The sequence below is a fragment of the Scyliorhinus canicula genome, chromosome 7 (genome assembly GCF_902713615.1).
Source record: "Scyliorhinus canicula chromosome 7, sScyCan1.1, whole genome shotgun sequence".
Lineage (NCBI taxonomy): Eukaryota > Metazoa > Chordata > Chondrichthyes > Carcharhiniformes > Scyliorhinidae > Scyliorhinus > Scyliorhinus canicula.
The window spans coordinates 201,728,109-201,753,628 of NC_052152.1; the positions used below are offsets into that span (position 1 = coordinate 201,728,109).

At 46.1% G+C, this 25,520-nt stretch overlaps 1 pseudogene; it reads right to left on the minus strand.

Moving 5' to 3' along the window:
* LOC119969164 overlaps positions 1–19,572 on the minus strand; it is a 31,894-nt pseudogene extending 12,322 nt beyond the window's left edge.
* Between the last annotated feature and the right edge of the window lie 5,948 nt (positions 19,573–25,520).

Below are 25,520 nucleotides of genomic sequence, written 5' to 3' on the forward strand. Positions count from 1 at the left end.
ACCTGCAGGGGGCTGGCAGGGCCCTGGAGTGCTTCTCGAACGGGCCCCCGCACTTCTAGTTCCGAGACTGCACATGCGCACGGCGGCGGCCTCCAGCGGCCACGCCAAACGTGAAGGCGGGCTCAGCTGGCGGACCTGGACCAACAAAGAAGGTCCCAACAATCTGCCTGCGCCACTCCATCAAACCCGCCCGATCGCCGCCCCGGCCGCCCATAAGGGCCCTCCCTGGTACTTGATCACCCCATCACATACCAGGGCGTCCGCAGCCGCCGTGCGAGAGTCCCGACCGGCCAGACGTGGTTAGAACCACGCTGTCGGGGATTGGCCGGTCAGGACCGGAGCATCGCTGGGAGGGCCAGTGGCAATAGCCCCCCCCAGGCGTGCCACATAAATCGTGCGGCACCGGGCCTGATTCAGGTGTAAAAGTGGATTCTCTGCCCCTGCGCCAACAGCGATTTTGGCGCGGTGCTGCGGAGAATCCTGACCCTCATTCCTTCGTGAAGAGAGGTGTTGTACTCCAAATGGTTTGCAGCACCAACAGTAGCTCTGCTATATCCTCATTGCCAATTTAATAGTCATGGATGATTCCGGAAAGGAGAGCCAAAATATGCTTTTATTTCACAAGGGAAAGCATTTACAAGTAACAGTCCCAATCATAGAATCATAGAATCCCGACAGTGCTGAAGGAGGCCATTCGCCCATCGAGTCTGCACTGACCCTTCAAAAGACCACTCTACCTAGGCCCAATCCCCCTCCCTATTCCTGCAACTCCATCCTAAGGGACAATTTAGCATGGCCAATCCCCCTAAGCTGCACATCTTTGGACTGTGGGAGGAAACCGGAGCACCCGGAGGAAACCCACGCAGACACGGGGAGAACGTGCAAACTCCACACAGGCAGTGACCCGAGGTCAATTAAGAAGGGGAATTTCTAGCTGAATTCAGTTCATGCCAATTTTTACTGCAACAAAGCCCTGGGCGAGGCAACGCCTCACAATTGTTCCTGCTCCACAACCATTGCTTCACCAGAATTACAGCAGAAACCGTAATATCAGCAAAGTGGGAGCAGGAATTTTCCTAGACCTGGTAATTCAGTATTGACAATGGAGTGAACATGGGATCTCCCTGTTCTGGATGAGCAAGATCCACACAGTATTGTGCATACCAACTGAACCATTCAGGGAAGCCAGTGGAACAATAATGACTTGCATTTAACCAACACCTTCAAGATAGTAAAATGACTCAAGTCCACTATGGGAGTGAGGAAAATAGGGAGATAATCGCACAGATAACCAAGAGTGTCAAAGTGATGGGTATTACGGAGCATCTTAAAGGAGAAGAAAGGAGGTGGTAAGATGGGGAGGTTCACAGCAAGAAATTAGAACATAGGGCCGAGCTGGCTGAACACCTGGCAACCAATGGTGGAGCAAAGGAAATTCGGGTGAGACAAGAGGACAGGCTGGAAGGAGAGCAGCGATGTGGAGGATCAAAGGGCTGGAGAAGATTACAGGAATGGGGAGGCGGTAAGGCCACAGAGGGAGTTGAGAGGATGAGAATTTTAAAATTGAGGCATTGCTGAACCGGGAGCCAACACATCTGAACAAACAATCAGAAAATAACTAAAAGGCTACATTTCAGAGGAACAATGGAGAGTTTTGTAAGAAATCATGAACAAGACTTTGGGGGATTATTTGTATTAGTTAATGAATAAACTATAGAGACCAACAAAGACATCCTTTGCCTTTCATCTGTTGGAAAATACAGTAAACATAAGATAGAGTTTCAAACCACTGGTTGTGCAAACTTCATAGAATAGTAATTGAGAGGTTTTGTTGCAAAGCTAACTCATTATAAACAAGGTTAATCTTATAAAATATCACAATGAAGGATACAATTAAGATCATTCACAGGATGTGGCTTCTCCTAACTCCCAGGAAAGTCATACAATTATTTTCGAAGCAATGGTAGGTTACCTCTAGTCCCCCTCTGTTAATATTTTGCCATGAATCAGAAGTGTTTTTCACTTTGTAAAGATGTGGCCGTGCGTTAAGTGAACTTGTATCTGCAATTCCTGCCTTGGCAGATTGGATGATGAAAGGGACTTACTCATTTTCCTACTTTTAAACAACTTTTATCTCAAGTGTTTGTAACAGTGGCCGAGCAGAATGTCACGTGAGGTTTTGGAAAGGAAAACTTGATTAAATCTCATTACCACCGGAGCCTAATGTTATTGTCAAATACTCAAGGCATTTGGCATTGGCGCATACTCTTACTTGTAAGAAAATGATCCATCTTCACAGTCCTCTTGCCTTGCTTGCTAGCAGCTAGAAAATGGAAGAAGCTCCCCTCTGTGATTTGGCACCAAAAGCATGTACGTACAGGGTGCTTGACGTCAGTGCACCAAAGTGTAGCCCGCCAAAACTGGCAGGGCACGTGACCTACTCACTGTTGCCCCTTCAGGCCAGAAGACTGCATGCAGCTTTATTTCCTTCTTATTTAAAAGGCACAGTAAGACCTCTTACAACACCATGTTAAAGTCCAACAGTTTTGTTTCGAATCATTAGCTTTCGCAGCACTGCTCCTTCCTCAGGTGAATGAAGAGGTATGTTCCAGAAACATATATATAGACAATGATGCAAGATGATACTTTGAATGCGAGTCTTTGCAGATAATTAAGTCTTTACAGGTCCAGATGGAGCAACTGGAGAGGGATAATCACAGGTTACTGTGCTTTACTCACCAGATTTACTCACTTGCAATTTGAGCTACCCCTCAAGATCCCATCCTCCTGACAAGCTAATTGAAACTCTGCCCAACAGCACTCGCAAATCTCCCTATTGGACTTTAACCTGGTGTTGTAAGATTTCTTACTCTGCTCACCCCAGTCGAACACCGGCATCTCCACATCATATTTAAAAGGCAGCAGTGTCTGCCAATCTCAATAAAAATGGCGGTACCTGCCATTGGGCGCTTCTCCCGTGATTGGGATAATCGTGGGAGCGCGGTGACCGAGTGCTCTGTGACCCTCCCGTCACCCGGTCACCACCCATCTGCGGGTCGTGGCCCACACTTTGAAAAATCCTGATCTGTAAGATGCACTACAATAACTCACCAGGAGTCCTTCGAAAGCATGATCCAAACCCCGACCTCTACCGCCTGGAAGGACAAGGGCAGCATATGTCTGGAAACACCGTTAAGCCGCACACCAGCCTGACTTGGACGCGTATTGCCCAAGTCTATTGTTGCTGAATCAGAATCCTGGAACTCCCCTATTTTTGTCTTCAATTCAAACCGTGTGTGCATTCAGCTAGAATGCCTTTAACTTTGATTTTGACATTATTCTGCAGTCCAAGCTGATTTGATGCCCGCCTTCATTTCGCCTGCCTTCTGATTTCACTTGCCACTTTTCTACTTCCCATTATCAGCTTTACTAACTTGCAATTTGAGCTACCCCTCAAGATCCCATCCTCCTGACAAGCTAATTGAAACTCTGCCCAACAGCACTCGCAAATCTCCCTGTGAAGGTTTTAGACCCGATCCCATTGAGGTGTAACCCATCCACCGTGAACAGCTCCCACCTGCTCCACAAATAGCCCCAGTGCCTCAGAAATCTGACCGATCCTCCAATCCCTATGCTCACCCACAAGTGGCACTGGGAGTAATCCTGAGATTACTGCTCTTGATGTCCTGCTTTTTAATTGTTTCCCTACTCTGTAAAATTTGCTTACAAACCTCATCCCTCTTCCGACCTGTGTCCATCCACTCCACGTTTAATACTCCAGTATGTTAAGGGATGGGTTAAGAGACATTCCAATTAGATGTCTCATTTGTGTTAAGTATCCAATAATTGACACTGATTATGTAAAGAGGCTTCAGGTGGCCTTTGAGGCACGTGATGTGTTGATAGAGTTTTGTACAGAACTGTGTTAAAGGAAAAATAAAGGTGTTTGCGAAAAGGAGCAGAACTCTTGAATCTTTACACTTAAGAAGCCAGAGGCAAACACAGTATATGTTTTCAATATTATTACCTCACCTAGAAAGCTTTACTTTTTCTGTGATTCCCACGTTTCTGGTATATGGCTGTTCTTTCATAATTTCGCCCTCTTGTTTCTGGCTGTAAGTGTTTGAGCAACAGAGAGTTTGGAAGGTTCCTCCTTTTCCACCGTTGGGGCACTTTGCTCCTCCTGCTGGACATGGGTTTCACCTTGGACAGTTTGTTCCCACCCCATTGAGAGCTGTGCAAGATGGTGGTTAGCCTGTTTTGGGGGGCAAGACTTTGGTGCACTTTCTCTCATAGCCAACTAACTGAATAGCCTCAGTCAATCTTTCATTTCATTTCATCTTCTCCACAGGACCATGAGGCACGGGGAGTCCACAGTGAGTAAAAGGAAAATACATTGATTCAAGTATATACAAAAGTCCCAGCAAAACCTCGCCGGGTTCTCTCTGGTCAGTTCCACACTGACTGACCTTTTGTACTCGGGGAGCTCGTACTCCTCGAGGAGCACGGGGAAAACAATTATCCCCACACCATGTGTCCCATACTGGTGATTACATTCCTTCCTCCCAAAGTCTGAAGTCCCTCACGATGGACGATGAGGAGGAGGAGGAGGAGAGGGTCGTGCAGATGGTTAAACAGGGACTGAAGAAACTGACCAATGGCTTCATGGATACCCAGCTGGCAAGATTCCTGTTTTTGTTCAGGACCATGTCTCACACTGTAACTGGGGTGGCCCCTGCTGAACTGTTCATGGGTTGTAGGCTCTCGACATGACTGTGTTTGCTTCTGCCTGACATTGGTGCTTGGGTGCATAGTAAGCAGGTATTTCAGTACCACACCAGATGACGCACCATAGCCAGCACAGAGTCAGTCTGTATCCAATCACGGACACAGGAGACAGTCATAGGCAACGAGTCCGTGAAGTTAAGGACCACAATGACGGTGTCTGCCATGGGTGGGTTTGCTGCCGTGGTTTGATGCTCGAAACAGTACTCATGTGCGGTTAACAACAATGTCCAGCGCTGGATCCGCCTGGAGACTATCTTTGCCCTCGCGAAAGAGGCCGAACTGCGGCTTATGGTCAGTTATGATGACAAATTGGCTACTGCAGATGTACTGGCGGAAACGTTTGACGCCAAAAGCGACTGCCAAGCTCTTTTTTTTAATGTGCGATTAGTTCCGTTCGACTGCCGTCAGGATCCGGCAGGCAAATGCGATCGGGCGGTCATGGCCATCACTCCTCCTGTGGGACAGGACAGCTCCTATGCCATACAGCGAGGTGTTACACGTCATGTAGAAGGGCTTCATCGAGTCGAAATGAGTCAGAATCCCTGAGGAGGATAATCGTCGCTCTACCATCTTAATGGCCACCGTCTGGGCCGCACCCCAAACCCAAGGCCTGAGCTTCTTCAAAAGAAAATGGGGGGGGGGGGGGCAGGATGGTAGCCAGAGTCCGTATGAACTGCCCGTGTGGTTTATCAGACCCAAAAAAGAATGGGGCTCCGTGGCATCATGTGAGAGGATCTAATCAACATTTCCTTGCATTGTGTGGCCCTTCATCCAAATACAAAGACCTAGGTTGTCCTAAACTAAAAAGCCACAACTCAAGGGATGGAATTATCCCATTTGGGAGTAAGTCTTATGGCGGGAGTAGGACGGTATAGTTTCCTGCCGGAGAGGCTGAAGCAAAACATGCCGCAGTGGGTGGCTGGAAATCGTTCCCCATGTCTTTAAACCACTGGGAAAATATGGGATAATAAATAACCTTCTTTATAACAAAACTCACAAAACAGTTTGCTGCTGAATTATTCAAATTGGAGCAACCACTCTGAGAGTTAAAAATACACACACTTCACATATAAAATACCCAGATCAAGGAGAATAAGAAAACACACACATTCTGCCCCATGACACAGAAAAGAATAAAATAAAACACAACTCGAGAAAATTGACACAAATAGTTACAGGGCAGTAAGTAAAACTCTAAACTCTGTATTTAATATAATGTTTGCAATTATTTCATATATCGGCACGGTAGCACAGTGGTTAGCATTGTTACTTGGGTCGCTGTCTGTGCGGAGTCTGCACGTTCTCCCCGTGTCTGCGTGGGTTTCCTCCGGGTGCTCCGATTTCCTCCCACAGTCCAAAGATATGCAGGTTAGGTCAATTGGACATTCTGAATTCTCCCTCAGTGTACCTGAACAGGCGCCGGACTGTGGTGACTCGGGGCTTTTCATAGTAACTTCATTGCAGTGTTAATGTAAGCCTACTTGTGACAATAATAAAGATTATTAATATCTCCATATAACGAAGTGCAACTTCAAATAGTGTGGTGGTTTTGTGAGTTGAGAGAAACTTTAAATAACTTTCCAAAAATCTAATATTGTTTGTATATTTACCATTTAACTGCAAGTACTGTTTAACTTCAAAGTCTCACCCAGGGGCCGAAGTAGGAAGATAGAAGTTATCCACCGATAGCAGCTGAAAAAAGTTAATGAAGGAAACTGGTCTTGCTGTGCCTGGGTTCAGCTAGTCCCCTTATTCAGACATTCTCTGTGTGGCCAGCACGGAGTGCAACTTGAAACGGAGTTTGGGGAACGGAGGAAGTTCGGGGATGAGGGGAGGGAGATACTCCTTTGCCTTTTCTAACTCAATAGGAATTGGTTTCAATACAGGGGAGCAAGCAAGCTGTTGGTAAGTATCTGGGTCAGTGGCCAAAGTCTATTTTACAAAGATTTACAATAGTACTGGAATTTGTGATAATATTAATAAATATCTAAAAGGAAATAAATAATTTAATACAGTAATTAATTAAAGCTCATGAGTATGGCAGGACAGGTGACAGCTGAAGCATGTGGGGGCTCAAGGATACCAATGTTATCCAGGGCAAGTATATCAGGGCAGCACGGTGGCACAGTGGATAGTGCTGTTGCCTCACGGTGCCGAGGTCCCAGGTTCGAATACGGCTCTGGGTCACTATCTGTGTGGAGTTTGCACATTCTCCCCGTGTTTGCATGGGCTTTGCCCCCACAGCCCAAAAGATGTGAAGGTTAGGTGGACTGGCCATGGTAAATTTCCCCTTAATTGGAAAAAGTGAATTGGGTACACTAAAAAAAAATTTTTTTAAATAAAGTTTTAAAGAAAAAGTACGCCTGCAGCAATGCATCTGCAGTTTGAGGTGTTTCAGCTCAGAGTCCTTGAACTGGAGGCTCAGCTGCAGACACTGCAATGCATCAGAGGGAGGGCAAGAGGTCCTGGACACTTTGTTTCAGGAGGTGGACACACTGCTGAGGATAGGGTCTTCTGGTTTGTACAGTGATCAGGGACAGGAGAGTGTGACTGCAGCTGAGGCAGGTCAGGGGACCGAGAAAGAAGGAGTGTGGAAGTGTTCGCCTGAGCAGAATTCCCTACTCTTTGGTGCCACAGGCTCTTTTTCATTCACTCAATAGGATACATCGGGTCTCAATTTATTGCCTCATTTGAAAGATGGCACGTCAGACAGTGCAGCACTCCCTCAGCACTGTGAAAGTGAGAGTCGCCATGATCTTCGAGGTTCCTCTTCCTTTTTTGAGAGAGAGTTGACTGGTGGTGATTTAACCAGAGGGGCAAGGTTTGAGAAGGCGGGGCCCTCATGGGGAATCTCAGCCAGCACGGGAGTTTAATCCTTGTCGCTGGCATCACGAACGAGCCATCCAGCCAACTTTGTACCTGCCTGTTATATTGGATCATCAGGCATCTGTGAATGGGACGCTAATCCACTTCAAAGCCACAGGTCAGAAAGTTAAAGATTGCAAGCGTCTGGCATTTAGATCATGGAACAAATAGCTTTTATGCCCAGGAGAGCAAATAAAAGAGCCGAAGCCAAGATAGTGGGCATTGGAATCACTGATTCCTTTAACCATAATAGTAAGAGTTGAAATATAGATTCCTGTGGCCTGGTGAATGGGGTAGGATCAGAATTTTTTACACTAGCTTGCAATACCGTGGATTCTTCAACTCCGCAATGGAATTAGAAATTTCCACAGCAAAGCAATCCAGACAAACCCAGGAGGAACACATTCCTCTTCTCCGCTCCTGGTCAATCACGGTACATTCTGTGATGCGTGGTGTTGTGCGCTGCGAATGCAGAACCAGTGGGCTGAATTGTCCAGCCCCGCACTGCCGGCAGCTAGAATTGAGCTCGGGCAGAGAATAGAGGGGAATGCAAAAATCGCAATTTGTGCCCGCCGCCGATTCTGACGTCAGCGCCGTTAGTGACGCTCGCGCTCCACACCGGCAGGCCCACGCAAATCCGTCATTTGCATGGATTTGAATGTCATTAATGGGTTGGACACCAGACGCTCCACCCCTCCACAAGCTTCACCCCTCTCAGGCGGGAATCATGCAGGCGTAGATTGGTGCAAGTATATACGAGCGGGGCCTGGGCGCCTTGGCTGTTGAGGGGGAGCGAAAAGGTAAGACAACTCTCAAAAAACTCTCAAAACTTATCAGTCTTGCTGGGGTGGCTGCATGGGCCGCAGGGAGTAGCGGGAATGACTTGGTGCCAAGTCCGTGCACTCAAGATGTCCCCCTCGGGATTGGGGTGACCTGGCTAAGACCATCATTGTTGCAATATGTGATTTAAATGCACTCCTCTGGTGCAACCTACAGGCGCCTGGCTGTTCACACTGCAGACTGCTCACTGTGTCCTGTAAATGCTCAGAGCCTCGGGTCATGTGGGAGCCCATCTAGCCCCCCTCCCCGCCTCAGAAGCTCTCAGAGTATCATTGAGGCGATGGGTGTGGCTATGCTCAATCACTGGCCCACCAAGTGTTGACACACCTCAGAAGCGCAGCCCCACTGCAGAGGAAGCAGGGGTATAGCAAAGCTCACCCCAACCTAAGGACATCTGCACCGTGGCCTTTGGAACACTACAAGGTACATTGCCCCTCTCAGGGAAGAGGCCTCATCAGTGACACCTGCCCCTCAGGATCACCAGCTGTGTCCTCCTGGTAAGGCCGGCAGCACTGACTGTCTCTACCACCTCCTCCTAGGCACTGTACAAGAGGCTGGGCCTGCGTCTGCGGCCCACCCCGTGGAAGAGGGTGTCCCTCCTCTCCTCAATGGCATGGAATAGTGCGTCCACTTCAGTCTCCCAAAATCGGGGCGGGGCGCAGGGGCAGGTCTTCTCTGAGCCATCTTCATGGCTGGAATGAGAGTATGTGCTGAGTGGAGAGCTTATAAACAGCTCCATCTTGTCAGGCTCCTCAGCATGAATTCTAGCCACAGCAGTTACACCGCCCGCTGGGCTGGGAATTTATTCCAATTCACACTGGCAGACTACTGGTCCATTTGCATATCCTGAATCTCGGTACAAACAGTGCCTTCAATGGAAGTGCAAATTGCACACGTGATCCAGTTTCGGCGGGAACACTGTGGCGCAATTTTATTTTTTAAAATCAGAGTCCGTTCTGGGCGGGGATTAGTGGGGTCATTCCGGGCACTATTAAGGCATTTTGTTGCTATTTTGGCTCCCAGTGGGGAACATCCCCCCCCCCCCCCCCCCCCCCGCCCCTGCCCAGGCCGCACTTAGTATCATTTCCTGCACTGAGGAGTTCCGACAAGCAGACATAAAAATGTTGTCCCGATCTCTCGACCCCCTGGGATTGAGAAAACGTTAAATAGACTAGGCTTTTAGTGTCTGCATTCTGGAAGAATGGGAGATGATCTCGTTCAAGCACTTTTATTTTCTTTTTTAAATTTAGAGTACCCAATTCTCTTTTTCCAATTAAGGGGCAATTTCGAGTTACAGATCTACCTACGCTGCACTTCTTTGGGTTGTGGGGGTGAGACCCACGCAGACACGGGGAGAATGTGCAAACTCCACACGGACAGTGACCCGGAGCCGGGATCGAACCCGGTTCCTCGGCGCCGTGAGGCAGCAGGGCTAACCCACTGCGATCTGGGCAGCACGGTAGCATGGTGGTTAGCATAAATGCTTCACAGCTCCAGGGTCCCAGGTTCGATTCCCGGCTGGGTCACTGTCTGTGCGGAGTCTGCACGTCCTCCCCGTGTGTGCGTGGCCTTCCTCCGGGTGCTCCGGTTTCCTCCCACAGTCCAAAGATGTGCGGGTTAGGTGGATTGGCCATGCTAAATTGCCCGTAGTGTCCTAAAAAAAAGTAAGGTTAAGGGGGGGGTTGTTGGGTTACGGGTATAGGGTGGATACGTGAGTTTGAGTGGGGTGATCATGGCTCGGCACAACATCGAGGGCCGAAGGGCCTGTTCTGTGCTGTACTGTTCTATGTTCTATCTCATCCAAGGACACAAAATTCCTACACGGCTCAACAGGGTAGATGCAGAAAGGACATTTCTCTTGGCTGGGTGTCTACAACGAGGGGACACAGTCTCAGAATTAGGGGTGGGCCATTTCGGAGTGAGATGAGGAAGAATTTCTTCAGCCAGAGGATGATGAATCGCTGGAATACCTTGCCCCAGAGGGCTGGGAAGGCTCAGTTGTTGAGTATGTTCTAGACTGAGATTGATAGGTTTCTGCATGTTTAAAACATCAAGGGATATGGGGATAGAGCAGGATAATCGTGTTAAAATCAGCCGTCATCTCATTGAATGGTGGAGCAGGCTCGAAGGTCTGAACAGACTAATCCTGCTCCTATTTCTTATGAACTTACATCCCACTCATCTCCTTCTCTTTCCCCACAGTGCCCCATTTTCCACCCTACAAATATTTATCCTAATCCTTTTGTAATTTACGTGAATCTGCTTTCACCATTCTTTCATGTAGTGATTTCCAGATCATAATAATAAAGTGTGAAAAACAAATCTCCACTTTGGTTTCTTTTTTGCCAATTAATTTAAATATGTGTTCTCTGATTACCAACCCTCCTGACAGAGGAAACAGCCTCGTATCAGCCTCCCCGAACAGGCGCTGGGATGTGAAGACTAGGGGGTTTTCACAGTCACTTCATTGAAGCTTACTTGTGACAATAAGCTATTTTCATTTCATAGTTTCTCTTTGTTTGCCTTTCAGTTTTGAACACCTCTATAAAATCGCTCTGGAACTTTCGCTTCTCTAACACCATCTTCTCCTGTCGCCCTGTGTAATTGAAGTTCTTCACTCCTGCACAATTCCAGTAAATCTTCTCTGTGCCCTCTCTAAGATCTTGGCAACTTTCCTGAAGTGTGGCACTCAAATTGGACACAACAGTCTAGCTGAGGCCTCAGCAGTGACTCATAATGATTGCTGATAGGAAGAACTGGCTTTCTGATCTTTTCCCAGTTGACTTACTTTCCCAATAAGAGGACACTGTAACATGGTTACACTTCCGTCACTAGAATGGGAAAAAGAAAGATAAGATACAGCATCTTATCATATCCTCCAGAAGCAGCACAAATTGCTTGATATGCAAAGTTCTAATTTGGAGTGGAGTATTTTCAACTTGCACTGTTATCCATAACCCTAACAGCATTGCGGGGAGGTGATGGTGGAGTTGTACTGTCACTGAGCTATAGTAATCCAGAAACCCCAGGGTAATACTCTGGGGACCTGTGTTTGAATCTCACCATGGCAAATGGTTGAAATTTGAATTTAAATTTAAATTTGAATTTACTGGGGCTGGTTTAGCACAGGGCTAAATCGCTGGCTTTGAAAGCAGACCAAGGCAGGCCAGCAGCACGGTTCAATTCCCGTACCAGCCTCCCAAACAGGCGCCGGAATGTGGCGAATAGGGGCTTTTCACAGTAACTTCAGTTGAAACCAACTTGTGACAATAAGCGATTTTCATTCATTTCATAATAAAATAAATCTGGAATTAAAAGTCCAATGATGACCATGAAACCATTTTCAATTTTAAGCCTACCTGCATAACTGAGGTGCTTTGAGCCATCCATCATTCCTGCATCTCTCCCCTGAACCTTACCAAAGCTTCAATATCACCTAATATGAGGCGTGTAAAGTCAGCCGCCCAACAGTTTGTTTTCTCCAATGTCATTGTCCCGGCAATTTCTTTGGTTACTACTGAACGGAATTTGTTATGAACCTTCAGAGAACTGTGAAAGTTAATATACTTTAATTCTCTGCCCTATTTGTGGAATGGCACTGAATTTAGCAAACTGGGCGTCACTCACTTTAGGGTAAGAAAGAGTTTGTCTTTCGGTGCCTTTGGTAGATCCCAAAGCATGTCAGAGCCAATTATCTACTTCTGAAGTGCAATGGCTACTGGTATGTGGATACCAGCAAGAGCAAGATTAGACCATCGTCCTATTGTTGAGCTATGTATTAGAAATAGTGAGATGGATTTGATACCCCGTTTTCAACCACAGTGAATACTGGCGGGATTTTGCCTTGGATTGTCCATGACCCCATCAATGACCTAATGGGGTTCCTGCCCTGGAAGGTCAGGAATATTATGTTTGCGTCATGGCCGTGGTACAGATGCGCACAGAACATATAGTTCTTGACTAGGTAAGATAGTTTATTAACAAATGAACACGTGGAAAGATAACTGACAAACTGGTTATCTTTCGGTAACAAATGGTAACAAATAAGTTAATTCTCCTGGAGCTACTTCTAACACGATTGTCCTCTAATACGACTTACTACCAACTGCTGATCTCTGGAGTCACATGGTGGATTCCCATCACCACCTGCTGGTCGGAGGTCGTATATCCAACTATATATATTGCTGTGCATATGCATTTCACCACATCCCCCTTCCTTTGGAAATGTGAACGTTTAAACAAATATAACTGTGCTCTACCAAACATGATATGCATAACAATTTCCCATACCAGCCTCCCCAAATAGGCACCGGAATGTGGCGACTAGGGGCTTTTCACAGTAACTTCATTTGAAGCCTACTTGTGACAATAAGCGATTTTCATTTTTCAGTTTCAAACATGTACCATACGCAAATGTAACTGTGCTTTACAAAACATGATATATTTTTTTAAAATTTGAACGTTACAGTCATTGCACATTCAGTTTCCAGGTTAACAATGGCTTCTTGCTGGTCTCCTGAGCATTGATCGAATTCGTGATCTTATTACATCTTTCGAAAGACCAGTTTCCTGTCTGGTCTTTGAGTCACCAACTCTTTCAGCCTTTTGAAATGATGCTTCCTACTCCATGTGTGTTCTTGTGCTTTATTGCCGATGCTCACGTTTTCACTGTCACGGCTGCTACCCAGCCGAAGGACTGTGTCCTCAACTTTTCTCTTATCCTTCCTTCTTTTTTGAAGAATCATCTCTTTCCTTCTCCTTTTCTTCTTAGTTTTAGTACCATCATCCATGAAGTTCGTACAGTCCAAACTCACATTTGCCTGTACACCTAGAGCGTCATTCTTGCAACTGGTCTTGGCCAAGGGATTCGCTGTTTCTGGATCCCTTGCTGTGAAAGCTCTTTCTGGATCCTCTGCTGTGGTAGCTGGTTCTGGATCTTTTGCTGGATTGAGGAGTTTTGGTTGATCCATGGTATTTGCGCTCGAACGCTGTACTTCAAACCCATCAAATGCTGAGGCATCTAATGTCGGCATACCTTTGGACGCTTTCGAAGTTGCAGAGAAGTTTGCAACTTCAGGAATGACCTGCATTCCAGTATCTTAGCTGGATCAATGTCCTCAACATTAGGTATTACTTCTTCACTTTGTGGTTTAGCCTCAATTAATGGCTCATCCTCATCTGATATAATGACACATGCTTCGTCTTTTGTTGGAGAACTGCACAAAGATGTATCCATATTTTTTGATGGACTGGCCTTGAGTACTGGGGAATCCGCAGCAGGAACCATTCCATGGGCATAGGATAATTCATCGTACTTCTCTGGAACCAGTTTCTCCAAAATGGGGATTATTTCTTCAGTTACCAGTTGGCGGCTGGCAGTTGATTTGCTCTCAGCTAATTTGTCTGCTGTTGCGATCTCACTTTCAGCCCCTGCACACCCCTTCTCAGAGCTTTGACACTTATCGTTGGCCTGCACAGATGGGATGCTCCTGGTTATCACCTCGTCACTAATGCCAAATAAACTAAATGAACTTCCTCTTCTGGCTCATCATCTGATTCTTCACTTTTCTCATCGTAATCATCATCACCGTAATCATCGTCGTTGTCATGTGAGAGTACCTTTAGGAAATGGGTGTTTAAGAAATAGGTGTTTATAAAATAGCTGTAGTGGATGCACCTTTAAGAAATGGGTGTTTATCGGTGATGTCAGAGTGTGGGTGGAGCTGGGATGTCTGTCTGCTTTTACTTTCGCTTTAGGCTGTTTGCTACAGGGTTGGTTTGGTTTCATTTTAGATTTGGAGAAGCTGCAATCACAGCAAGATGTGTATGAACCTCTGCAAGCTTATGAATGTTCATTTGGCGATTTCAAAGTAGTAACTGTTCTCAGTAGTGAAGTTAAACCTGATGTCTTTCTGTAAAAAGGGTTATTTTTGTCTTATGGATGCTGCAAGGAAATATTAAGAGTTACTTATAGAGTACTGTATTCTTTGGGGGGATTTATTGGTGTTGGCAGTTGTTAAGATGTGTACTGTGCATTTATAAACTGTTAACTGGTTTCATGAATAAACATTGTTTTAATTTAAAAGTACTGTAGATTTCTGTTGCCTCACACCTGCCGAGTAGGCCTGTGTGTATCCCCATAACCATAATCTATTAAAATTTGTGGGTCAGGTAAACTCCATGATACACTTTGGAGCTCTCTAAACCCTGGTCCATAACAGTCATAATCATCATTGTCGTAATTATCATAATCATCATCATCATCTGCAATAGCTTCTCCTGCGAAGTATAACATTGCTCGTGAAATTATGTGTTCATGCAAGAATTGACCAATTTCAAAGTCAGCAGCGAGTCTTACTGCAGAACCTTCAAGCAGCTCTCCATACTCTGGAACTGACTCCATCTGGTATGTTTTTGTCACTGCTTCATTTGAGAAATACTCATTTGGCTCAAACTTAAACTCCATTGGCTGTCCAGGATCTGAAAACTTCATCTTTAAATCTTGGAAATGATTTAAAATAGGCTTATCATACTCCTGTATCATGTCACTCGGCAAATCCACATTGTTGAAGACTGTCAACTAGAATTCTGGAATTCCTTTTGGCTTCTCCTTTTCTTCATCTCATTGCCATTCAGGGTTTAGCACAGGGCTAAATCGCTAGCTTTTGAAGCGGACCAAGGCAGGCCAGCAGCACGGGTTCAATTCCCATACCAGCCTCACGAACAGGCGTCGGAATGTGGTGACTAGGGACTTTTCACAGCAACTTCATTTGAAGCCTACTTGTGGCAATAAGCGATTTTTATTTCATTTGCATTCATCCTCTGTTGCAGTGCTCTCTGGAATGTGCAGCCGCTCAACTACCTGCAGTGCCTCACACGCTTCCGTCCCTATGACAGACTCGCGTTCCGTATCCACAATGGAAAATGGTATGACGTGACTTCAGTTGTGTACCAATGCTTCGAGCTCACATGCTCCCAACGTCGCAATCTCATTCCCACTGTCGACTTTCAGTAGTCTTGTTTGATCGACGACTTTCGGTTTCACTCACAGCCCGTTCAAATCAAACAAACTGATAATGTTTGCCCTCGCTTCCGTGTCGAGCTTGAATTTGATCAATGTGCCAGTCAGCATCAATGGAATTGTCCATCTGTCTTCCACGGTATCAGCATCACCATCACTATTGCTGCAATTGGTAATAAGACTTCTTCACTTTGCATATTTGGACTCATCGTATCCTCAGTCAAAATCAGATCAACAAAAAACAGGTCTTCAATGCACATCTCATCAATCACGTTGACTGATCACTGTTTGGACAGGAAAAACATTGCCTCGCAAAGTGATTCGTCCTGCCACACTTGGAACACACCTTCCCAAATGCTGGACATTGTCGTGGCAGATGTCAATTACCGCATCTCTGGCATAAAATGGCGGACTCGGTCGGACACTTAAAATGGCCGTCCACGCTGAGACCACGTTTCTTATTCAACTGTGTCACTAAGCTTTTACCGCTAGCGTCTTTTTCCTGATTGGCACCAAATTGTGCAGCTAACTCGCTCGCATGACAAATCTTGATAACGTTTTCCAGTTGAAGCTCTTCTTCCCTCAATAGCCTCTCATGTACCCTGTCATTTGATATCCTGAACACTATCTGATTGCGGATTATCGATGACTTTAAAGTACTAAATTTGCACGACTGCGCCTTCAACCGCAAGTCGGTTCGAAAACTGTTGAAAGATTCGCCTGCCTTCTGAGTATGTGTGAGAAAGATATATATTTTTTAAAACATTGTATTAACGTGTTTATAAACTTTTAACAACAATTTTGAGAGGAAAAACACCAAAGTAAATAATATCCACCCAGCTAACAACCACACCCAGCCAACATGGCTTACATACACAGTTCCCCAGTCCCCCTCCCCCACTTACTAATCCCGCCTCAGCCATCCCACCCCACCTCCCTCCCTAACCCCCCCCTTTTGTAGTGTGCGAAAGATATAACGCTCAAACGTTTCATTTTTCTTTGAGGAGCAATGTCGATCAAAGTATTTTATTACTTCATCGAAGCTCTTACTGTCCACCTTGCTGTCAAACGTGAAGGCATTATAAATTTTGGTAGCTTAAGGACCTGCTACCGTGAGCAGCAACACAATATACCTCTCGCTAGGCTGTGCCAAGGACTGCAACATGGAGTTTTAATTTCTGCTTAAAAACAGGCCAATTCCCTTCTACATTACCGGTAACTTGAACCTGGTGAGGTGTCTTCAGACCTTTCATCTCTAACTTCACAGTCATTCCGTGCATTGTGTTCCAGTTGCCTGTAGTTTACCAGGTAGGTGGAAGAATTTTCTTTTCTCTTTCTTTGGTTTGTGTCATCCGTCTTCTCTGTAGTTACCTTCAATTGTTCGACACTCCTGGCACCATGTTATGTTCTGTGTTGTGGCTATGGTAAAGATATACACAGAACATCTAGTTCTTGAATAGTAAGATAATTTATTAACAAATGAACACGTGGTAAGATAACTAACAAAGTATAGTACAAACAAATGTAAACGGCGGCAAAGAATATAGTTTCACATAATTGGAATGCAAAGACGTACTTTCAATCAAATTGTGTTTCAGTTAGTTCATGATTCAGTTTGGCACATTCACCCCAAGAAATGACTGTACCTCAATGAAGACTTAAAAGTTGCATTACACTATTTTACACACTTTGGGGTGAATTTTACAAGGGACGTATTGAACATCCCCACGATAGAAAGGTCAGTCACCCGATAAAGGAACTGCGCTCCGAAAGCTAATGATTCCAAAGAAACCTGTTGGACTTTAACTTGCTGTTTGTAACACTTCTTACTGATTTCCAAGGATATCAGAAGTGTCAATATTTGTAGGCAAACCTGAAAAAAATCTGAGCTCTTCATCCTGTACTGGGAAACTCCAAGGTCTCACTTCTAATAGCCCAACAGTCACGGAATGCGATTGCAGAATTTCCCAGTAAGCTCTCCTGGAATGTGTTGGGGACACTAGTGCAGAACATTTGAGACAAACAGTTTCTTCTTTCTGTGCAAAATGAACCTACATCGGCCTCCATTCAGCTAATAGGAAAAGTCCAAAGCTAGTGATAATTTACCATCTGATAACAAGAGAACATTGATTCACACCCTTTCAATTCTGGCCTCTTGCCTAACTCCATTTGCCCCACCATGGGCACCTGTGCCTTCTGCTGTTTAGACCCTAAGCTCCGGAACTCCCTCCCTAAACCTCTCCTTCTTTAAGAAACTCCCTGAACACTAGTTCCTTGATCAAATTTTGGTCACCCATTTTGCCATCATCTTCTTTGATCCATTGTCAATTTTTACTTGATTGCATTCTTGGAAAGCATCTTGGGATGTTTTACAATGTTAGATGTAAGTGATTATAGTTGAGATGATCAATTCCCACCCAAGAAGCTAAATGGATGGTTGGTAGAGAAAATTATAGTGTTAATCCTTTCAAGTTTAAGGAGCAAAGGAGAGTAGCAAGGCTACTAAAGAGTATGCATGATCTTGGAAATTACACGGCAGGAACCTGCCGTGAAAATGCTGAAGGGAAGATTGCAATTTGTCTACCCGCCAGTGGATGTTTGACTTTTGACCTCACTCTAAAATGTCCTCCGGCGGTGGTGGAACTGGAAAATTCTATCCGACGAGTGCATCATGTGCCCTGTGTGTACCCTTATATGGGAATGTTGCTAACACTTGTGTATCAATGCTGATGTTGGATACTCGGGTTGGAAAGTGCTCATTTTCAGCAATGCTGATTCACACTTTGGCGAGCACAAAATTTAGCATAATAAAGCTGAAACTTGCATATGTAAAAAAAAAAGCCTCTCGATAGCCAATGCCTCATGATTAGTAAATGTGGAACAGGCCAGAAAGTCCCAGCTCTATAATATTTGTTCTATCCTGAGTGAGATGGCTGACCTCTGCCTGGTTTTTAGGATCAGCCATCGTCTAGTTTCAATTTCCCTGAGGTAGGAAGGAGAAGGTTCAGCTGGATTGCCTGCACACAATTGCTCGAAGGTACACGATTCTGACTGGCAGCTAAAAATAGGCTCATCTGCGATGCCACTGGCGTCAAATAGTCTGCCAGAACTGTTGAGAATCACAAACGAAGAATGGTCGTGTGGATAAGACTGGCTGTTACCCCAGAGGGATCCTAGAATAATTCACTTTTATAGTGGAAATCCACTCATCAATTTCCCTCAACAAATTCTTATGAACAGACTTGCTGGTGCAATAACGGCAGTAATTCCTTAGAGTATATATATTCCACATCTGAATTCAAGTGCATTTGTCACACGACATCATTGACTGTCCCTCCTCTCCAAAGGAGAATCGACCAATGTGTCAGACAAAGAGACAAGTACAAGAGATTCATACAACTGAACTTTATTAACAAATTGTAACACATTTAGCCTGCATTGAAGTTTATTAATAAATCTTAACACATTTCACCTGTACTAAACGACCAATCAATGACTAGGCAAAAGGCACAAAATGAGGTGACCAAGCTCACATCGAAGGGGATGAGTCTTTGGCTGCAGTTCAGGCATCTTCTTATTGCAAGGGTTACTATCGGTTTCTTGCTGCTCAATGTTCTGAGTCTTTAGCTTTAATTCGATTTCTTCTCCCTGCACTGGAATTTTCCATGAAATACAAGGTTGCAGCAGGCTGGCCCCTGCCTTGAGGACATTCTTTTGTTCAGCAACTGCCGCGGATGGGCTGTCAATCCTCTGTTTCAACACCCTTACAACTGCCCAGTTATGTGCTAATTGGCTTTAACATAGGACGCTATCCAGACGGTTAGTTTATTAAAAACTGGCTTTTCAACTCTACTCACAAAATCTGCAGGGTTGGCTTCTTTTCCTATCATGCCTTGAGAACTTAGCTTGTTGGCCATTTACAGTGAAACTGCAACTGCAGCCATTTTCTCAACGGCAGCCATTTTCTCAATGGCAGCCATTTTCTCAACGGCAGCCATTTTCTCAACGGCAGCCATTTTCTCAACGGCAGCCATTTTCTCAACGGCAGACTTGTCCATTTTCCCCATATGCCTCAGATTCAACCGCGGGGCACATCGGTGCATGAAATTGAACTAACGGTGACTCAACTTTTAACAGCATTTAATTGGCTATCAGGTACTTTGGGATGTTCCGAGGCTATGAAAGTTGCTGGGAAGTGTAAGTTTTACTTTCTTCTAATGAAGGAGTAAATGAGCAGGAAAGTTGCCGAACTATTGTAAATTTAAATTGTTTCACCAAAGTTCCCTATTATGTGGTTGACTCTTTCTGCACCTCCTGAAGTTTCTTGATAAGCCAGGGCAAATGGAAATGGCCGATTTTATCTACAGCTCGCAAACACATAAATACAAATCTATCCAATTTGGTGGAACAACCTCTGTTGGGTTTGGTGGGCTGGGAGATGTTTAATCCAGTCTTAGGACTGTAAAACATTGGCATTTCAGAGCTAACTAAATGGTTAAAGATGTCAAGAAAGTATGCTGAGGAGGTCACTAAAGCAGGGGAGGGCTCAGATAGGTGAATTAACAGAATGGTCAACTGCGACTTTGGACAGGACAATCAGTGAATGGTCATGGGTCAGGCAACTGGATAAATGGCTTCACTATGTCTTAGGAAGAACAAGCCAGCATTCACAGTAGTCTCTTACCGTAGTCCTTGCACGTAGAGTGTATGTAGCTGAAAACTGGTTGCCTCAGCGATGCTACCACAGTCCTTGCAGTGTTTATCCATACCTTGGGCGTTTCTCCCAGTTTTCCACCCTGCCTGGCATTAAAACAGTGAGAGGTTTTTTTTCTTGGCTTTTGGAAAGCAGCTGAAACTGTCAGATAATCCTCAACAAATAAACTGCGAAGGCCATTCAACTCTGACCTCAGGAAGTGAAAAGTCTACGAGCTGCAAGCCAAATGCAGGACAAATAAATATTATACCCACATCCTTGTTGATCCTGACTGATCTTCACATCTCATCCACTATATGACAGGAGACATAATAAACAAGAGATTTCTCCAAGTGGAGAGTGACAGGATGTCCTAATCTCGGAAAGAATTTTAAGTAAGGAGAGTACTTGGAGCACAAGGACAGACTGTGAGTTCTGTTTTCTGCGAGATGCAGAATAATATTTAGGGTTTATATGATTGCGGGATCTTAGTCCATCTGTTGTCCCACTGAAACTGCCTAGCTGACTGCATGCAGTCCTGCTGTAGCCTCCAAATGCAACCAGGCTATTTGCCTGATGTGTGTTTGTTTGGCTCCATAGGAGCACTCTTTACCTGTGGATTCAAAGGTTGTCGGGTCCAGCTCCACACTAGGGCTCAGTCAAGATTGATACTGAAGGGTGTTATATTGCCAGAGGTGCTGGTTTTTTGAACGAATCAGTATCTCCTATTTCAATTCTTGAGAATCGAAAGGAAGATTTATTTATATGGCACCATTTACAACCTCGGGATGACCCCAAGCCCTTTAAAGCCAACAGAAGTAGTACTTCTGAAGTGGTATAATACAGGAAATGGGGCAATTTGTGCATAGCAAGGTTCCACAAACTGTAATGATACCGTGGCCAGATCATTTTCCTAGATGTCAGCTGAGGGATAAATATTGGCCAGGCTTAGGAAGATCTTCCCTACTTGTCATCAAACTAGTGCCATGAGATCTGATGTATGCACCAGAGAGGGTGAGCGGAGCTTCATTTTTACCGTCTTATCTAAAAGACAGCACCTTCAACAGTGTAGCACTCCCTCAATAGCACTTTGGGAGTATGGACCTGGGTTTTTGACTCAAGTCATTGGCCTGCAGCTTGAGCCCATAAACATCTGACTAAGCAAACACGAGTGTTAGCCACTGAACTACAGATCACACACATTGCATTGTAAGTGGGAATTTATAGCTTGCAGGTATTGTAAAAAGATATTTTGTGAGCTATTCTGGGAAGTGTTCAAGCTCTGTTTTCCTGTGTGACGTGCTGTGAAGTTCGTGGGCTGGATTCTCCAGTTGCCAATGCCGAAATTGCATTCGGCGAACGGACGGAGAATCCGAGGCCCCGACCAAATCGGGGGCGGCGCTGCTTTCGAGAAGCTCCGCCCCCTCCAAAGCGGCGTACTCTAGGAGTGGGGCATGCGAGTTGGCCGAAGGGGGGGGACTATTTTGCGAGTGGCCGCCGCCGTGTGTATGCACGGCTACAGACCCCGCAATTCTCCGGGCGTATCGACAGCTAGAGTCGAGTGCTCTATGTGCCGCCCTGCTAGCTCCCAGCAAAACGGGCAATTGCTGGCTGTTTTGCACCAGTTTTTCTGGGGTAACGCACCACTGTTCCCATGCTGGCGTGGGGACATAACCCCAGAATAGGAGAATCCAGCCCCATATCTAGCAGCTGAGCTTCTTTGACTCACACCATTCACATAATGGAGCTTTGCTTTTTCTATGATGTATTTAAAATAGATAGATAGATAGAACAGTACAGCATAGAACAGGCCCTTCGGCCCTCAATGTTGCGCCGAGCAATGATCACCCTACTTAAACCCACGTTACCCGTATACCTGTAATCCAACACTCCCCCCCATTAACCTTACACTACGGGCAATTTAGCATGGCCAATCCACCTAACTTTCCATACTTTCCAAGAAATCTCGGCCAAGTGTTGACGCCGGCGTAAACACTGGAATGATGTACGCCGCCGTCAACGGGCCTCCTGGCCCATCAATTCACCGGTCACCAAGGGGCCAGCACGACGCCGGAGTGCTGCGCGCTGCTCCAGCGCCGAAAAGCAGCGCCGGCGCGGAGCAACATGTCGGGGACCTAAACAGCGATCCCGTGAGGAAGGATGAAGACACCCTCTAGATCGCGGCTGCCCCCTGATCGCGGGCCTGGACCCCTTGGAGGTCCCCCCACTCCGGAGTCAGATCCCCCCCCCCAACCAGGACATCCACCGCGGCTTCGGGTCCGACCTCACGCCGGGTGGTACCAGATTTGAACCATGCCGGTGGGACTCGGCGGAACCCAGCGGTAGTTCAGCCCGTCGCCTGCGGAGAATTGCCACAGGGGCCTCTTTCGGTGGCCCCCGACCGGCGCCGCGGCGACCTCGTGGACGCTATTACCGCCACTTCTCCGGTCGCCGGAGAATTGTGGTCCAGTGTCGGAGCGGCTTGGCGGGAATTTCCTGCGGCCCCAGCGATTCCCGCCCAGTATCTCTGCAGGCTGTCTACTGGAACTAAAAGGATTCTTCTCCAAATCAAGTAGTCTGATCTAATAATTAAATAGTAAAAAAACAGAGAATAAAATACGATTCATACTTCTCCAGCTCCCAATGATCTTGCTGTTTAAAACTGGAATCACTTATTTACTACACGTTATAGATTTAATTTATTGCTAATTGCCAGTTTTGATTAATTGTAAAACTGTCCATTCATCTATATTCCTTTGTAGTAGGGAAGATGTGATATAATTTCAAACCTTTGCCGTTTTCTTCTTGTTTCTATGTATGAGATGAGATGGCTGGGTGTAGATTAGGACCTCAAGCTCATGTCTTTCATCCTGTCCAGCCAACATTACCTAAAGCAGGGTTTGTCAAACTCAGGGTCACAGCCAGTGGGTGGGTCGCGGGCGGGTGTCCGGAGGGTCGCGGGGCGATCGGTTGTGGTGTTCTGATTGAGGGAAGAAGATCCCAAACGCAGCGACCGGCCAAGGGCAGTTGCTGATTGGTTACGGGGTGGCATGAGGCTGGGCTGTGTGCTGGTCACCATGCGTGTGCATGGCAGTGGGGTCAGAGACTGAGGGGCGTCCGTCCATATGGGCGCTCGATGCTAACAGTGGTGGCCCCATCTTGGAGCTCCGCTCTGCTGCTCGTCCTCTGCGCGCTGCTCGGTTCCTCCCCCGCCACCGATGGGCAGTATGCGACCTGATCAAATGCTGCCTTGATGTCGAGGGCAGTCACTCTCACCTCACCTCTGGCATTCAGCTCTTTTGTCCACGTCTGAACCAATGAGGTCAGCAGCTAAGTGACCCTGTTGGAACCCCAACTGAGTGTCTGCGAGCAGGTTATTGCTGAGTAAATGTCGCTTGATAGTGCTGTTGATAACCCCTTCCATTACCTTAGTAATGATCTGCAGTTGACTGATGGGGTGGTCATTGGCTGGGTAGGATTTGTCCTGTTTCTTGTGTACAGGACACGCCTGGTCAATTTTCCTCATTGCCGGGTAGATACCAGTGTTGTAGCTGTCCTGGAACAATTTGGCTAGGGCTGCAGCAAGTTCTTGAGCACAAGTCTTCAGTATTGTTGCTGGAATATTATCAGGGCCCATAGCCTTTGCAGTATCCAGTGTCTTCAGCCGTTTCTTGATATCACGTGGAATGAATTGAATTGGCTGAAAACTGACATCTGTGATGCTGGGGACCTCTGTCGGAGACGGAGTGGAATCATCCATTCGGCACTTCTGGCTGAAGATTGTTGCGAATGCCTCAGCCTGGTCTTTTGCACAGATGTGCTGGGCTCCTCCATCATTGAGGAGGGGGATATTTGTGGAGCCTCCTCCTCCAGTGAGTTGTTTAATTGTCCACCACCATTCACGGCTGGATGTGGCAGGACTACAGAGCTTGGATCTGATCCCTCGGTTATGAAATCTATTAGCTCTGCCTATTACTTGTTGCTTATGCTGTTTGGCACACAAGCAATCCTGTGTTATAGCTTCACCCGGTTGACACCTCATTTTTAGGTATGCTTGGTGTTGCTCCTTGCTAGGCCATTTCAGAGGGCATTTAAGAGTCGACCACATTTCTGCGGGTCTGGAGTCAGACTTAAATGCTCTTAAATACCATTACACACCAGAACTATGCACCTGTGAAATCCTCCTCCCCACCAGTGGGAAATCAGACCTCTATGGTTACTGATTTACAAATGTGACATGTACCTGGTGTGGGAGCTCTCTTTCACTGACTTACACTGAACTCTGCATGTGGCAATTGTACTGCTCTGTGCCTCGGCACTGGTTGTATATCGCACAGGAGGGTATGTGCACGAAGTAAGAGAAGATGTCGGAACACACGCAGGTAAGGGGTAGATGGGACAAGGAAAACTTTGCAAAGGAGCCGAGGTTCTGATGAAGTGCAACTCTGAATGGGGATGGTCTGGGGAAGGGCAGCTCTGCAAAGTGGGAGTCCAAGGAAGGGCAACTAAGTGCAGGGGCAGGGTGGGGGATTATTTCCAGAAAGGCAACTCTGCAAAGGGGAGTTTCTGGGTGTGGTGTTCTTTGCGTTGCTAAATTCAGGATGGTTGGTGTAGTGTTCACAAAGACCACAAATAACTTTTAAATTGAACAAAGCTATAGATTTATTAACACTACTTAATTGGATTTGACACTTACTCCAGAATAATAAACATATAATCTGCACTCATCTACTACTAATCTATACACTATTGCATTAACTATGATTATGCTCTCACTCACACTATCTTTCCTTCAGTCTGTCCTCTAGCTTTCTCCTCAACCTCTCACCCACAAGTCTTAGCATCAATGCCTTATATAGTTGTACATCTAGCTCCTTCTAGTGGTTGATTTAGATATTACATTAACCCTTTCAGTTCTTTACATTTATGATAATGTGACACTGGGTGCCTTTTAAACATGAAGGGTAGACACGATGGTGGGGTGGCTGGCTACCTGTGCGGCCCACCACAAGATTCGACCTAAACCTTGCAGCTGCATAATTAATCAGCTGAACATTGCGTGATTCGGTGGGTTTACCCGCTCGGCTCTGCGGCGGAAGTGCCTTTGACTTCATATCCTTGCCTCTCCCAGAGAGAGAATACTGACCTTTGCCTCTTGGCAGTTGTAGAGCAGAATTTACCAGCCGCTGATGCCTGCGGTTCACTTGTGTTTTTAAAAATCGTGAAACCGGCATCATGGTTGATGAGGGAGAGAGAGAATGTAGGACACAGGCATGAGCGGCTGTGGGCTGCGGGGCTGTGCACTGGCCGGTG